Source organism: Syngnathus floridae, chromosome 5, assembly GCF_059516105.1.
Source record: "Syngnathus floridae isolate MCC-2025c chromosome 5, RoL_Sflo_1.0, whole genome shotgun sequence".
Taxonomy (NCBI): domain Eukaryota; kingdom Metazoa; phylum Chordata; class Actinopteri; order Syngnathiformes; family Syngnathidae; genus Syngnathus; species Syngnathus floridae.
The window spans coordinates 580,653-595,576 of record NC_142417.1 but is presented as its reverse complement, the minus strand read 5'-3'; the positions used below and the strand labels follow the sequence as shown (position 1 = coordinate 595,576).

General features: G+C 44.4%; 1 protein-coding gene across 2 annotated transcripts in view; it reads left to right on the top strand.

The window, feature by feature from the left end:
- The window catches only part of gas1a (growth arrest-specific 1a), an 81,348-nt gene that overhangs the window by 31,765 nt on the left and 34,659 nt on the right, over positions 1-14,924 (top strand). The window contains exons 3-4 of one of the 2 annotated variants that reach the window (XR_015858518.1): positions 512-627; positions 13,277-13,377. The gene's annotated coding sequence lies outside the window, so the exon portion shown is untranslated. Of the gene's footprint in view, positions 1-511; positions 1,299-13,276; positions 13,378-14,924 lie in introns of those variants that run through there. The other variant, XR_015858519.1, reaches the window with a different exon arrangement.

Sequence of the window (14,924 nt, the reverse complement as noted above, 5' to 3'; positions counted from 1 at the left end):
TATTTATTGTTTGTGATTGCTGCTAACAGTGAAGAAAACGACAGTAATGTTCACTTTTTTTCAATTAAAATGAAGAGAAAAAAAACGACATAAATTGGACACGTCATTTGCTTTAGTGGATCACCCAAAAATTGTGTTGGCCTAGATACGGCCCTCGGGCCTTATGTTTGAAAGAAGCAATCCCTCCAATGCCCAGATATTAATGTGTCAAAAATATTTCATTTCATTTCATTCATTAATGTGGAAAATGAATATACACCTTCATTCTCGTACAATTAGTATCGTGTCACTTTTTTTCCCCTCCATGTTCTATAATACTACTTGTATGAATGGGGTCATTCCAATCCTCGGTATAAAAACAACAATTAAAAGAAAGTGATTACAATCATGGCCTATTGAGTGAAAAGGTTATTTTATTTATTTTTACTTTTTTAGCAATGTGTTTCAAAACATATAGAAATGTGCGTTTTAGGTTGAAATAGATTTAAAATAGATGTGAACTTCTTTGCAGGACCGAGGCGCCATTTTGTGGATGAGCCAAAGTGATCAGCCGTAGCGGCGCACCTCCACAAACAGCTGTTCCTTCTCACAAAGCCCAAATGAAGCCACGGATGCAACACAAAACAGGTGAAGACAAACACCCATCTTTGTACATGATCAATTTGGTTACGAGAACACACGCGGTCAAACACAAAGTATGTAAATATTTCCAAGCGTGTGTGAACCTCCAGCTGCTCCCGTGGCAAAGGGATAACATCATTCATGCTATCAAAGCGCCTTTTCACTCATTCAACTGAATCATCGGCGGCAGTCGGGTCAGGTCACGGTTGCGGGATGTGGCCCTCTCGACAATCTCTCCTGGGCTTTTTTGTTTTTTTATTTCACCACGAGAGGGTTGATTGACCAGGAAATCAGTGACGGATATTCAAAGCCAAAAGCTGAACGTAGGCTTTATGTTTTGATTACGCAAGAGAAGATATACGACTTCTTTCATTGCCCGAAACGGTGGACAAAACCCAAAAGGAGATCTCTGGGGGACGGCAAAAGCATTCACGGCCGCGATCGGCTCTTCTCTTGTCTTGCTCAAAAGGAGTTCTTCTCGTCAGACTATCTGCGCCCGAGGCGACAAATTGTCACGGGCTTAGAGACCAAGTGTCTCAGTCATTCCTCTGCGGGCCCGGCCCGGCCCGGCCCGGCTCGTTTTACAAGCGCTGGAGTATTGCCTTCCAGTGAGTGGGTCCTTGGCCTTTGTTTGGCGGGGAAGGGAAACAACAGCTGTTGCTTTCACAGCATTTCTGAACCCTTGTGTGGAGAAAAAAAAAAGCCCTCTTTTTTTTCTCCCTTCTCTTTAAAACAAAAAGCTCTTCTTTTGGCCAAAGGACCAGCGCCGCCAGCGGAGCTTTTTGCCCCACATTGCTCTCTCACCTTATTATTTTTTTTTTTAACCCCAAGTTGTTCACCTGTTTCATTACGAGCGGCGATGAAGGACACAGTCCGGATTGGCTCCCAATGATTGTGGCATCCAGCCTCCCGCTTCCCTCTGTCCACCTGCTGACAGATTTGCCTAATGAGTCCCGGCCCGGAATGTTAATCGGAGAATCGGACATGTTGCTGGAGATTTGCCCCGTCGGTGGGCCCCTTCAACAGGTGGCCAGCCGGCCGAGCAGATCTCATATCACCGCTGTGCTACATGGAAAGGAGATTTGGGGGCGGGGCAACAAATTCTTGACATTATTTTCAAACGTACGTGACAATGTCATTTTTTGACTCCCAAATGTTTCCTCCACATTGGCAGTTAAATACACCAAAGCTAATGCTACTTAGCAACTTTCTTGACACTGTTTTCCATTTTTGTTTCCATTCTGACCAGGGATGCTAACACGCTAACAATAGAGCATTACGACTATGAATAGATCCAGTTTCTCTCATGTCTTTATGAAGAAGAAAATGGATGTCCAATTTAACCTCAGAATGATTTAGGACTCTCAGTCGACAATAAATCCCATTTAAAATGAGCATCTTTAAATCCTGTATTGGATTTCAAACCAGGGGAGAAAAAAAATAGCAAGATGTCGATTACGAATTTGCTAACCGTACAATTCGGAGCAAATTTCTTGACAACGAACTTGTCATAACTCAGACTTTTCTCCAGCTTGATGTATAAACAGGATCACGAGCAAATCAAAGCATCCATTAGCCGTTTTGATTTGACCTGAAGCCCTTGAAATATTTGGTCCATCAAGCGGTTGAGGCGATAGAAGCCGCAAGCCACGGAAGCCGTCCGGCGCTGTTCGTCTGTCGTTTCTTGTCAAAGTCGTAAATCGGCGCAGACAAAAGAAGCCGAGAAGGCAGCCGAGGGATGCGAGTTGAGAGATGCCTCCATATTTAATTGCGCCAGACAATAGCCTGTGGTGACGGCGCTGGAACTGCCAAATGTGATGTTTTTGTTTGTGGTTTGGCTGCGACAGGAGATGCTGCGAACGATCTGACGCTGCCTTGCTCCAACAGTAGATGAGCCTGACAATGTTTTGTTTTTCATGCGGTTAGAAGGGGGAAATTTGTCTTGTCGTTGACGGGGCCCTCCGGCATCTATTTTGATCACGCAATAACGACTCATTACGGAACGGTTGCGCGCAGGTTGTGTGTTTTGCCGAGAAAACCGCAATGTTTAGTGTCGACGCACTTGCCGCACTTTTACTTGACGAGCAAACGTTGGTTTCAAAGATAAGTCATTCTCCAAAGCTGGCTCATAAAGAAAGGAAAGATGACGCTGCAGGTCGCCCTGGCGGAGGAATTGCAAGCAGGAGTGTTTGACTTTGGCGCTTGACAATCACATTTGGAAACAAGAGCGAGGAAACGTCTTGATGCAACTGTATTAGTTTTGCATCAACGTTTCATCGGAGAAAGCCACGCGGCCACTTTGCCGTCACAAGCTTCCATTTCAGACGGAGGTGGATGCGGAGAACACACTGAAGCGAAAACAGAGGACATGGCCCAAGCGGCCCCATTTAGAAGGTCGATTCTCGGAGGGGAGAGTCTGGCGAAAGCCAATAGCGTCGTCGCGTGATGCTGCACCGCAGGAAATGGACTCCAAACCCCTGTCCGCCTGAAGCCCAGAGTCTGGGACCTGAGCCAACGAGAGCCACAAAGTTATACTGAGAAAGGTGGAAAAGATCGGAACATGTTTCATTCACATGTTCAACCTCAAAAGTCAATGCAAAATAGTGGACGCAAACGGTGGAGCAGCACATTGAGACACATCATGTCATAGATTCTTTATCTTCTATGAAAAATATTACCGAGTTACAGTTATAGTAGAAGAAACGAATTGTTCCTCTTGGCCAGACTATCATAGTGCCAACTACTGGCCCGGCATGCAGTTTCACGTCCTCCTTGTTAGCCGCACCTTCTACAGCAAACATGCGAGATTCAGTCGCTGATGAGAGGCTTTAGAACACAGACAATAAAAGTCATTTGAGCAAATGCCCTAAAAAAAAAACAACCTCCCCTTGTTCACCTTCATCGTCGCCCAGTCCCGCCTTATTCCAGATGGAAGACGGCCAGGCCCAAAAAGATTAGCTCACCGCTGACGCACTGGCCAAGGCAAACTCGCACTCGTGTTTAAGGACATTTTTCCTCTTGCAGACCACAGACTTTCCGGCAGTGGCTTTGAAAGAGGCCGTCCGTCCGTCCGTGCGTGCGTGCGTGCGTGTGTGTGAGAGAGAGAGAGAGAGAGAGAGAGAGAGAGATTAAATGTGCCTGTACAACACACACACACACACTAAAACTTGCTCTATTAAGTGTTTTAATTCTAATTGCATGTTGAGATGTTTTTCGGCGGGCTTTGATGTGTTGCTATGTCCCGCTTTGGAAGTATAAGCTAATTACAAATTTACGATTGGCGGGTACTCAAAGTGATTTTTTTCTTTTTTTTTCTTTTTTTACGTGGGATTACCGCGTGTGTTCGAAAATCACCTGCATGCACAAAGCTCAATACAGCGTTGAAACTACAGCCGCTTTTTTATTTGTTACTTAGCGTCCAAAACCCTGTCCTGGTCCCACAATCATTTAGTGACGGAATTCTATTTTAAAAAATGGCTCCAAATGGGTTAGGGTTAGGTACGAGTATTTTTTTTTTTTTATTTAGTTTTTTTATAGAGAATAGTGGTTAAAATGTTGACGATTGTATACTTTGCAAACAATACAACTTTTCATTTGTGGAGTTGGTGCACGAATGTAACTTGCATAATTGTATTTATTTGTTGTTATTCTTGTCTCACTTTTTTTAACCGTTTCTAAAGCATCTTCTACCAAATTTTCTTTAAACAGGAATTGATTAAATGCTAACAAAACTGAACTCATGTTTGACATGAATGAACTTAATTTGCAACAATTGATTTTGGCCTTTTTAAAGTCCACCACTAAATTATTAAAGTGAAAATCAATGTCAATACATATTTGACCATTTCCATAATATATGAATTTTTTGAACATGTTGCACAATGTCCTTTTCAATACAAATATTTAATAATCTATTGCGCAAAAAAGTCAGATCCAATTTTTCTGTTTTCCACCTAAGCCAAAATGTCCTCTAAGAATTGTGAACGTGGTGCTCTCCAAAGCATGTTGGGAATATCATTTTTTTTTTTTTTTTTTTTCCGACGGCCAGCTGTGAGTAGTTTGGTCAGCCATGGGAAATCTCTCTCCCATTAACTTGTCTCCTGCTTTTGCTCGCCTCTTATCTTGCGGCGGGCTCCAGTGAACAATCAGTCCTCCAATAAATACACCCAAATATTTCCTGATGATTCAAATCTGCTCTTGTGATATGTGAGAACACGCTGCTTCTTTCCTCGCCATGTCGGTTTGCGTCGATGCGTTCTTAGTTGACGTTTGAGCAGCAAGTTGAATAAGCGAGACGGCGCAGTTCTTACGCAACCATTGGCCTCGGACTTGTCAGCTCTTTTGCTGAGCGCTATAAAAGAAATGATACTTGAGAGGCAGCATGCTGGCTCTTTATGTGTGGTTATAAAGACTTTATGTGACCGAGGCAGGTCCGCCATCTTGGACTTGTTGCTTGGCTCTGCGTGACGTCAGACTGTCGCTAGCCAACTTCAATTTAGTACAACCAGCTGGCGTAACTGTGGCTTTTATGCGGGCCAAAGAAAAATGTTGCGCAATACTCTGTCGCTATGGCATCTCCATTGTACAGCTGCCATTGATCGATTGATTGATTGATTGATTTCGGAAACTCATTCAAACTTAGTGTGAAAGTGTCAACATGGAAATAACCGAGTCTGTTTTTTCTCGGCCGTCTGCTTGCTCATCCCGCTTCTTCCCTGACGCAGCAACAGACATTCTTCGCCACAAGTGGAAGATAGCGGCAGCGTGAGATGGCCAGATAAGCGCAGACTGTCATGACATGCACGATGCCCCCTCTCCGCAGTTCATCACTCAGAGACAGAGCGCAAAACGAAACGTTTTTCTTTTTTGTTTTGTTTGCGTTTGCGTACTCGCCAAAACCAAAGTGGACATCGTCGCGCCACATGTGCTATTTTATTGTGATAAAAACAGATGTTGGGAAACCAAACGCGAGGTCAAAGTCAAAAGTGAGATGTAGAAAGCTGACACGGCCCGTTTCAAACATGTTCTGCCTCGGGGGGGGGGGAGCGTTTGCCAGCTGCTTTTCATAACGCATCCCCCAGCCGAGCGTGTACAGTAGGTTATTAAAAAAGAAAGAAAGAAAAGTCTGAGCAAAAGACCTTCCTTCAGGTCCTGAATGCGGGCTTGTAAAAATCCTGACTGTGTTATTTTAATTTCCTCTGTCTGCAAATTTTTCAATTTCCTTTAGCGGATGCAGTCCCCATTTGCTCAGCATGATGCAGGCGGGAGATGTGCCACGTTGTCGCTTCGTTCACATGTGGCCTTAAAGTCCGTTCATATTCTATCATTATTTATTAGGCCCATTTTGAGCACAACAGAGTGCAGCTGTCTAGCTAGCGAACGAGTTCGCTTTGGCTACACCCTAAAAATGTATCTTACAATTCACAGAAGAGCTTGTTGTCGTTTTTTTTTTAATCTATTTTTTGAATCCAAGCGAGAAAGTCATTTTGAAGCCTCATTTTTATGTCTACTCAGCATTTTTCCCCATTTAAATTTGGCAGAGTTGTTAACAACACTCTTCTTTGTGGTGTACCCAATTGGGAAAACATTTATTTTAACTTTACAGGGCCTTTCAGCGGTTGGCTTCGGGGCACCTTCATAAACGGTAAAATGAACATTTTGAGCGGCATTGTAATTCTTCCCGGTGTCAGTTTTTCCCTCGGCGCACCGCAACCGCTCATTACGTCGACGGTGCTAAATACAACTTGTGTTGAGTCGGTTCAAAGTGGTGTCACCGGGCTCGCTCAGACGTTCAATTCCATGCGAGTGGATCATCAAATCAAAGGAGTTTGCCAAATCCAGCAGGCTGACATGCCGCACCACGTTCTCATTCGAGCGATTTCACAGCTAGCATTGAAGTGGGCGGGAGCTTTGCTGTCAACGTGACGATCCGACTTTATTAGTAGTTTGTTCTTGAAGACCGCAGTTATTTATGCCAGCTGTTTTAGTGACAACATTTTGGCCCTCGCATTGTTCTTTTAAATCTCATTTTTAATAGTGGCTGCAAAAAAGCCACATAAGACCTTTTTTGAAAAAGAATCTTTTGTCCATTTATGACTTTTTTTTTTTTTTTTAGAATCAGAGCTGAACAAGTATGAGAAGAAAAAAATCGTATGAGAGAATCTCCATTTATTCACAAATCTTCTGATTTGAACACTATAATTGTATTTATTCTCCAGGTTAATGATACTTTCTGCCATCTATTGCTCCGGTGTCAAACCTAAGGGGCCATATCGGGCTCACCGCATCATTCAACGTGGCCCGTGAGAGCAAATCATGTCAGCTTTTATGATCCTTGCTAAAACCTGTACTAAAATCACACGTTTTAATTTTGCGAGCGGTTTTCGTTAACCCCCGCCCTACTCCAAGATGTCAGTGATGTCATGTAGATTCCAATCCGCAGTGTATCATTTACTCGTGTCAGTTGTCATCATTCGGAGGAGGCAACCCGCCTATCACAAGTGACGACCTGTCGACGTATTTGCACGATACATCCCGCCGCCTCTCTTTCATTTTTCTCTCTCTCAATCAATTTCCGTCCAAGCCACCGGTGGGCGTGACGGTCCACATGGCTCGGAGGGTTTGACAGCCAGCCAAGATGGAGAAGGAAGCCTTCAGCTGACTTTATTTTTATGAGAGGCAAACCGCAGTAAACAAACAAAAAGGCACATAAATGGTTCATGAACTAGCCTCAAAAACCAAAAGCCTAAAAGCGGTTCTGCAGGAAGTCTTTTGGATCACACGATTATAATGAGCCCTATTTCTTTTTAGCTTGTTTTATAAAATGTAGCTCCTATTTGGTAACCAAAGCAATCTGACTTGACATATAGCTCCGCGAGTACATCATGCTGGACAATTTTGCGTACTTATTTGTAGCCAGTAGCTCATTGAGTGGGTGGTCTTAAAGAACAAAATGTACTGGAGAATTTGCTTGGAAGAGACGGTATGCGCAAATTGCACGTGATAAGAATTTTACAAAATGACAAAACCAATCAGTGGATTTTCAAGAAATACTGTGGCGATGTTAAGAATGCTAAAAACAAGCTGAAAAGCTCATTCAATTAGCACCTGTTTGTGTACAAGTGTTGCTGCACCGATTTTGTTCAAATGTTTTTTTTCTTTTTAAACTGCATCTATGCTGAATGCCGTTTTGCATCGTTAGCATTAGACAGAATTGTACCTTCGGCTAGCTAACCGAAAAGTATTTTATTGTTCTTCCTGTCATGATGGTACAAGTTTAGAAGGACAAACAGACACCGCAAGGCTGGCGGGGATTTTCGAAGGCTGTCTTAAAAGACGAAATTCTCCAAGCACTGGCTGTAATGTAAAGCTTTGCTTCACTTCTAAATTGGCAACATATGATCCCTATAAAGTTTTTTTTTCCTCGCACAATACTTGTACTATGCGCTGTGGCTGACACGTACTTAGTAACGGCACCAAATAATTACCATACAATAACATGTTTATGTTCACATGGCGTAAAGTTGTGCCACAGGACATGGACATTCAATTAGACTTGTGCGTTTTGGTGCAACAAACACGTAGTACATGCCTTTTTCTCGCCTGCCAGCCAGCCAGCCAGCCAGCCGCCCGCTCTGAGCGGACAGATTGTCTTTGTTTTTTTAGGTCATTTATTATGAGGACTAAAACTAACAACATCTGGAGTCACTAAAGCACTATTAGCGGCCAGCTTATAATTGGCCCTGACCTCTTATTCGGTCGGAGAGGTCATTGGTCAGAAGAGGTTGGCGAGTTTAGCAACAGGAAAATTCGTTTCCTGTTATTCAACGAAAATGAGCGTAAAGTTAACGAAGGGTCATTAGGAAGCGTCCACGCAGCTGCTTTTGTAAGCAGAACGGAACGGGATTAAACTCGAATATTAGAAGCAGCCTGCCATCTTTCTTTGATACACGCTCTCACTCACTAAGGTTTTTGTTCTGGGCTCCAAACCAAATCATAAACTTTGAGTGAAATCTTTGAAGCTCTCGACGCGGCCTGCAGCCAATGGAAAATGTCTGACTGAGACGTCCGTACTACGTATGTGAGACAAAAAAGGCCCGAGGCCCGCCTGCTCCGATACTAACCGAGTCCATATGCATCGGCTACGGCCGTCCGACTGACTTTGAAGACTGAAGCCGAGCGGGGCTGCTTCAACTAAATCTGGATAGCCGTAGAGATCTCCTCAAATGTTTGTAGGCATCGCTGTTGTTGTTTTTTTGTGGAATCTAATTTGCTAGCAAAAGTACATTTTTTAGCAGACAAGGATAAAGAAGATCTAAAATATTTTAAGATACATTTTCAATATAAAACCCTTTTATTCATGTTTTAGTGAACGATCCAATCCGAATTAGCAGCACTTGGCCTTCTGCTGTCTCCTGAGTGCCATTCTCGATTCTTCTATTTTTGACGCCATCAAAATTGTAGATTGTGGTTTGGTTTTTTTTCTTTATTCTTTCTTCCAAAGAATTCTTGTTTCGGAGCTTTTGGAGAGCAGGCTGGTGAAAAGCTCTGTTGGCACTGAGATGGGGTGTGTGTGAATGAGCTCGCTAAGAAAGCCGACAACAGGTAACAAGGACCCGCTGCTGAGAGACAGATGGCTGAGCTCCACAATAAGAGGCCCGTGGGCATCCGTGTGTGTGGGTGTGTGTGTCTGTGTTTGTGTGTCTGTGTGTGCGCGCGCGTGTGCGCGTGCAGGACTTGCTTGTATTCTTTGCATACACATTTGTCCAGTGAGTAATCAAAGGATGGGCTGCGAATGAGTGTTTCATTGAATCTCTTTGGAGGGTTACTCACTCTTTGCTCTCCAATGAAGGACGGCCGCTCAATTAAAAGAAGAGCTACACAACATGGCTAAAGGGTTTCACAGAATCGCAAAATAGAAACATCACAAATTGCACTGAAACTTTAACCACGGGATGGAACTTGATTGTTGGACAAACTTTTTAGCTGGCTTTTTATTTGAGTTTTTTTCCTTAGTTTTATTAGTTTCGTTTTTTTTTTTTTGAAAGGTTAGATGCATCACAGCCCTCAAGTCTTAAAGCTCGCTTGGTCTGATTTTGCATCCCTCCTCTCTCTAAAATAATCTTGATCTCAAGTGCTCATCGGTACGGCACTAATACGGGCTGTTCTTCACAGAGGATGAATAAGATACGACTGCTATTCCAATGTGTGTTGTTTATAGCAATGCAACAATGATGCTAATTAGCATTAAGCTAGCAGACTGAAATGCTAAGCTCTGTGTTTTAAATGCACAAGAGGAAATTCTATTTTTATACTTGTCAAGTTTGGTTTCAATCTATGGATATGCCGGTTTTCGCCCCTCGTCGGAAAGTAGACTGGACATCGTGGCATTGTTTTTAATGGCTGGGAAAAGTACCGCCGTGCCGTGGAAAAGCACCGTAAAGTGTATTGCACACAGCTGCGTCTAAACAAGAGACGATACATATCGGCAATTTGGACGGCTTCCTAAAATTTCACAGCCGATCAGCGACGCTGTAAACAACACGGACGGAAGAGTTGACAGCACGCGGGCGGCGGAAGGCACCGCTTTTTGGGGGTTTGAAATGTTCAAATCTCCCATCTGCGATTACGGCAAGGGAGCATGAATAGCAGTGGAGCATGCAGGCGTAGCACGGATGATGAGTGAGGAGCTCAGATTGGAGGGCTCGGCTCTCTGTAATTGATACTTGCACCACCATGCCCCCCCCCCGCCCCAATTCACCTCCCCTCTTTTTGAGAGAAAATGGCCAGTAAAGTCAAACCTCATCCATCCTGGAACACTGCCAGCGAATTAGTCATCGCCGCGGCTATCTGGGCCGACATGGAATCATAAGGAATACGCGCGCACACACAAACACACACACACACACACGGCTATTTTCTGGAAGTGAGTTAGCCGACTGCGGTGGCTCTCCACGCAAAATTTTCGAGGCTAACCAGTGTTTGCTTTGTGGAAATCCCTTTGGCGCTTGGGATGGACGACCTGCGCGAGCCCCCGGTCACGTGTTTCCTTCGTGTTTTCAGTTCGACATGTACTGTGACAGGCTGAGACACAATTCTGCCTTTCTTTATGGTATAAATAGGCCTAGCGGTGTCAGAAATAATCTTTCTTTTTTTTTTGCGCCGCTACTTTTTTTTGAAGGGGGGCTGAAATACATATTGACGTTGAGGAATCAATAACGTCTTTCAAGAGTTTGTACGTGGCAACTTCAACCTCTCAGAAGTCAACCCGGCAACCTGCGGGTTTAAAGTGAAAGCTCGGCCAGAGTCTCATCTGTTTTCCATTCTGCCTGCCCCGTCCAATGAAACCTGAGCGCCTGTAGAGGAGAACTGAATTATGGCTCCATCAATAAATGGCGTATTTCCCCTCTTTGAAGCTGCATGCGTGATGGAAAGTGGGACATTGTCACGTGTTCCAAGTTATTACCCAATTCCCGGCCGCAAATCTGCCTGGCTGCTCCCGACGTCTGGGGATGTCGGCCGCTGACTTGATCTAGTCTGACAGCGAGCAGAGCCGGTGTCAGAACAGTTTTCGATCCAACGAAAGAAAAATCGGACAAAGGTGAAGCGGTGCGAAAGGAGACGAGCAATGATAGAAAGATTTCGTGGCGGTGGTGGATATCTTTACCAGCTGGTGAATAGTCAGCTCTTGAGTCATTTGGAGGAGCTTATAAAGCATGTGTCTCGTTTGCCTGCCTCCCCTTCTTTAATTGTGCCTCTCACGGAACAAGTTGTGTGTGTTGGCCCTTTTGTCTTACTTGACAATAGATGAAAACAGAAGAAATGAAATAATATCTCATTTCTATTATAGGACCATCCTGCACACGAGCGAGACAAATAACTTTGGTTGTGTTGTTACAATGCATCATATCCGAGAAAGGAAGTCAAAGTTAGTACGCTTAAGATTTGGATGAAGTTCCACCCTGAGAAGGTTCCACCCTTCGGGGGAATCAGCGGCAGGCAGCCTTGTCTCGGACTAATTGCGGCAACGCGACTCCGCTCCTTTGCTTCCAGGCCAATTGTGGACCCACGCACTCGCAAGGTGCCCAATGACAGGCTTCAGCTTGTTGAGTTGGGCCGTTGAAACGCTACGTGATCCAGAAACAAAGACGTCCGTCCAAAAAACAACATTTTTGGACTCAGTAAATGGATTCAGATCATTTACAGGAAGTCTGAGTGATGCGGTGGTGCAAGGCAATCATTGCTGCACCGTGAAAGCCTTTTCTTTTTATATATATATGGCCAATCATCATTTGTCAGCTTTCACAAAAAGGAGACATCGTAAAGTCGTCGCCTTCCTCTTCCCGTGTCCATCCATCTCTATGTGTCTCCTTGTCCGCCCACACTCTCGCCGCCTGTCATTTTCTGGGGAAAGTATAGAAGGCTGCGGACAGATCCGTCTGAGCTAAAAGACGGCAGACACCTGCCTGCTGCTCATTTATAACTTTTACTCGCTGTCCAAGGCAGGCAGCCGTCTCGCAGACAGGCGGCGGCGTACTTTTATCTTCTCGGCGCTGAAAAGCGAGAAGATTGATTCCAGTCTGTTCCCGTCCTTCCATTTGGAAGTTTGCCACTCATCAGATAGTTGAGTTTTTCACCACAAATGTTCACATTTGGATTTGCATATTTTCAAGATTTCATTTCAACATCAAAACGGGTTTTTTTAATGTTTTTTTTTAATGTTTTTTTTTTTATTATTATAATGACCTTTAGTCATCTCTATAATTGAATGGACATGCCACTTTATCAGCAAGCAGAGACAATGAAAACCATGCGGCCGCTTGAACACAACACACAGGTGTTGAAAGGATACAAGGGAGCAGAAAAGCTGAAAATGAGCCCCATAAATACCACGACGTGCTTTGACAAGCGAGACACGAGGGCACCGGGCTGTTTTGCCAAAGGATATCGGAAAGACGCATTCCAAAGTCTGTTGATTACACTTTGGCTTCTCGTTTAACTGAAGCCGGCATTTACCAGATACTTGTACTTTTTGCTTTCTTTCGTGACGTTGATGGAAAATAATGCATGTTATGTAATTGGGCAAGTCTGACTTTTTCCACTTATAATTGGAGTTGGGTTTTTTTTTTTTGCTTAACTCATCAGGGTTTGTGGGAGAAGGGGAGGGGGAGTCTCTTGTATTGAACAGCTTACTGCAATTACAATTTATTTAAGGCTCACAAGGAATCCTTTCACTCTCGAATAAATCCCAGCGAATTCCTCCGACTCTGACGAGGTTTTTCCCTCCCTGTAATTATCCTCCAGCGCAGCGACATCAGCCCCCCTTTAACCCCTCGCAGCTTTGCACTTGTAATTAAATCATAAAACAAGTACTGCAAGAAAAAAAAACATTCAATCACATGAGAAAACGGACTTGGGCATTACAGTGGTTATTTTAATGGCTACAGAGCTAGCTAATAATATTCACAGAAGGGAAATGTTTGTTCTTGGCTAAAACCCTGAAGTCTTTCTCCAAAATTGGCATAATGAACCATAAAATAAGACCAGATAATAGGATCAATTTTGTTGCCCAAGTTTGTATACTTTTTCATCAATTCATTCCTGTAATATTTTGACTTTGTTCTTGATTCTAGAATTGTGTTTTTGTTTTTTTTAGGATGATTCTTGGTTGAGAAAAACCGTCAATGGCGACTGTCCTTATTTGAGTCAGCATCAAAGTGTACACCGTGGGAAGCCAGCTCTTGCATCTATCTGTCTGTGAGTATGATTTGATGTACATATTAGTCACTGAAAACTGAAGGAACACATACAATACAAATCTTTCCATATCGCATTAAAATGATCATTTATTTGGGGGGCGGCCGGCAACTTACCGCCAAACAACAATGTTAAAATGGGCTTGGAACCTTTCATAGTCGAGTGCGAGTGCTTTTGTCTTTGGAGTAGTGTGTGAGTGCAACTTTAGCCTAGCTGTTGGCACTGTCGAATCCTCTTAATGCGAAAGATATTTAGGTCAACATGTCTTTTGTCGGCATGGCCTTCAAACCACCAGTGAGAAACACTCATGTAAATTGCGTTTTTTCAGTTGCTATTGTTAAATTTGCATTTTTTTGGTCACACAGCTATCTTTGTTGCTATGCTAGTGTTTTGATAGCATAAAAGCCTACATCAGCGCGAGCTAGCTCGCAGTTGAGTCAATACGTTTGTTTGTTTTTTTCCAACACAATGACTTGTATTTGAGTACATAGTATGAGTACGGATATATATATACCAAGCGTTTGCGTGAAGCTCTTTGTCTTTGCCCGACGAAGCCTCACTAGCCCGCTTCCTCATTCCCGTCGGCTACCGTTGCAGTTGTCCACTCAATACCTTTTTATGATTTCTTCTGGCCCTTGTGGCCCAAATGCCTAATTTAACATGGCCTCTTTTGTGTGCTGCTCTTTTGTGGCGAGCCCTTTGGAAGCGGGGGCCACGCTGTCGTTGGGGACCAGGGGCCACTCGCCGCTCTCCCATTGTGCCCCCGTGACACGGCGTCCTTGGGCAAGGCATCCGAGCTGTCAGGTCTCCGTGTCACACTTCTCGGCAAGCGAGACGCGGCCAAGCCACAGCGCAGCGAGGGGTCGGAAAGATCGCTCATCTCCAAACATGCCTACCTCGCTTGTTTAGCAACCGACACCGGCCGTCGGCGGCGTTTGCCCGTTTGCGCTCGGCCGCTGTGTGACGCTTTGGCGGGTTACAGCGACGCTAACCAAACAACACGACGGCCGCTTTTGGCGAAGAGGAGGCACCGTGAGACCGCACCGCGGGTTCTTTCACGGACGGCACCATCAAGTGCGGAATGGACAGTCATGTCACTGGGATCTGCTTGAATTCTCATCCATCACATTTACAGTCAATTCAAGAGAGATGGCGCCCCATTTCCCACCAGCCAATCACGGAGCGCCATCTTTGCTCACATGATATGAGCCTCTACTGAGCATGAATATTTTATTTTTGGAATAAAAGCTAGAGTAGGCTGCTGAGAAAAGCCCACCCGGGCACAGGCATTAAAGTGCTTTGTCACTTTCTTCCGTATGGCAGGCATCAAGGAACTACGTATTTTGAAGCGTCGAGGAGCTTTGTTCGTTGTGTTTTGCGGCGTGGTGGTGCCAGCGCTGTGATGCCAAATTGGGGTCTTACGTAACAGTGTGCTAGAAATAAGCTTTGAGAAAATAAAAAGGGCATGACCAGATCGATGTCATTCAGTGAGGTGAGCTTGCCAACGCCGGTCGCAGAAAAGCACGCGAGCGCCGGCCGGCAGCCCA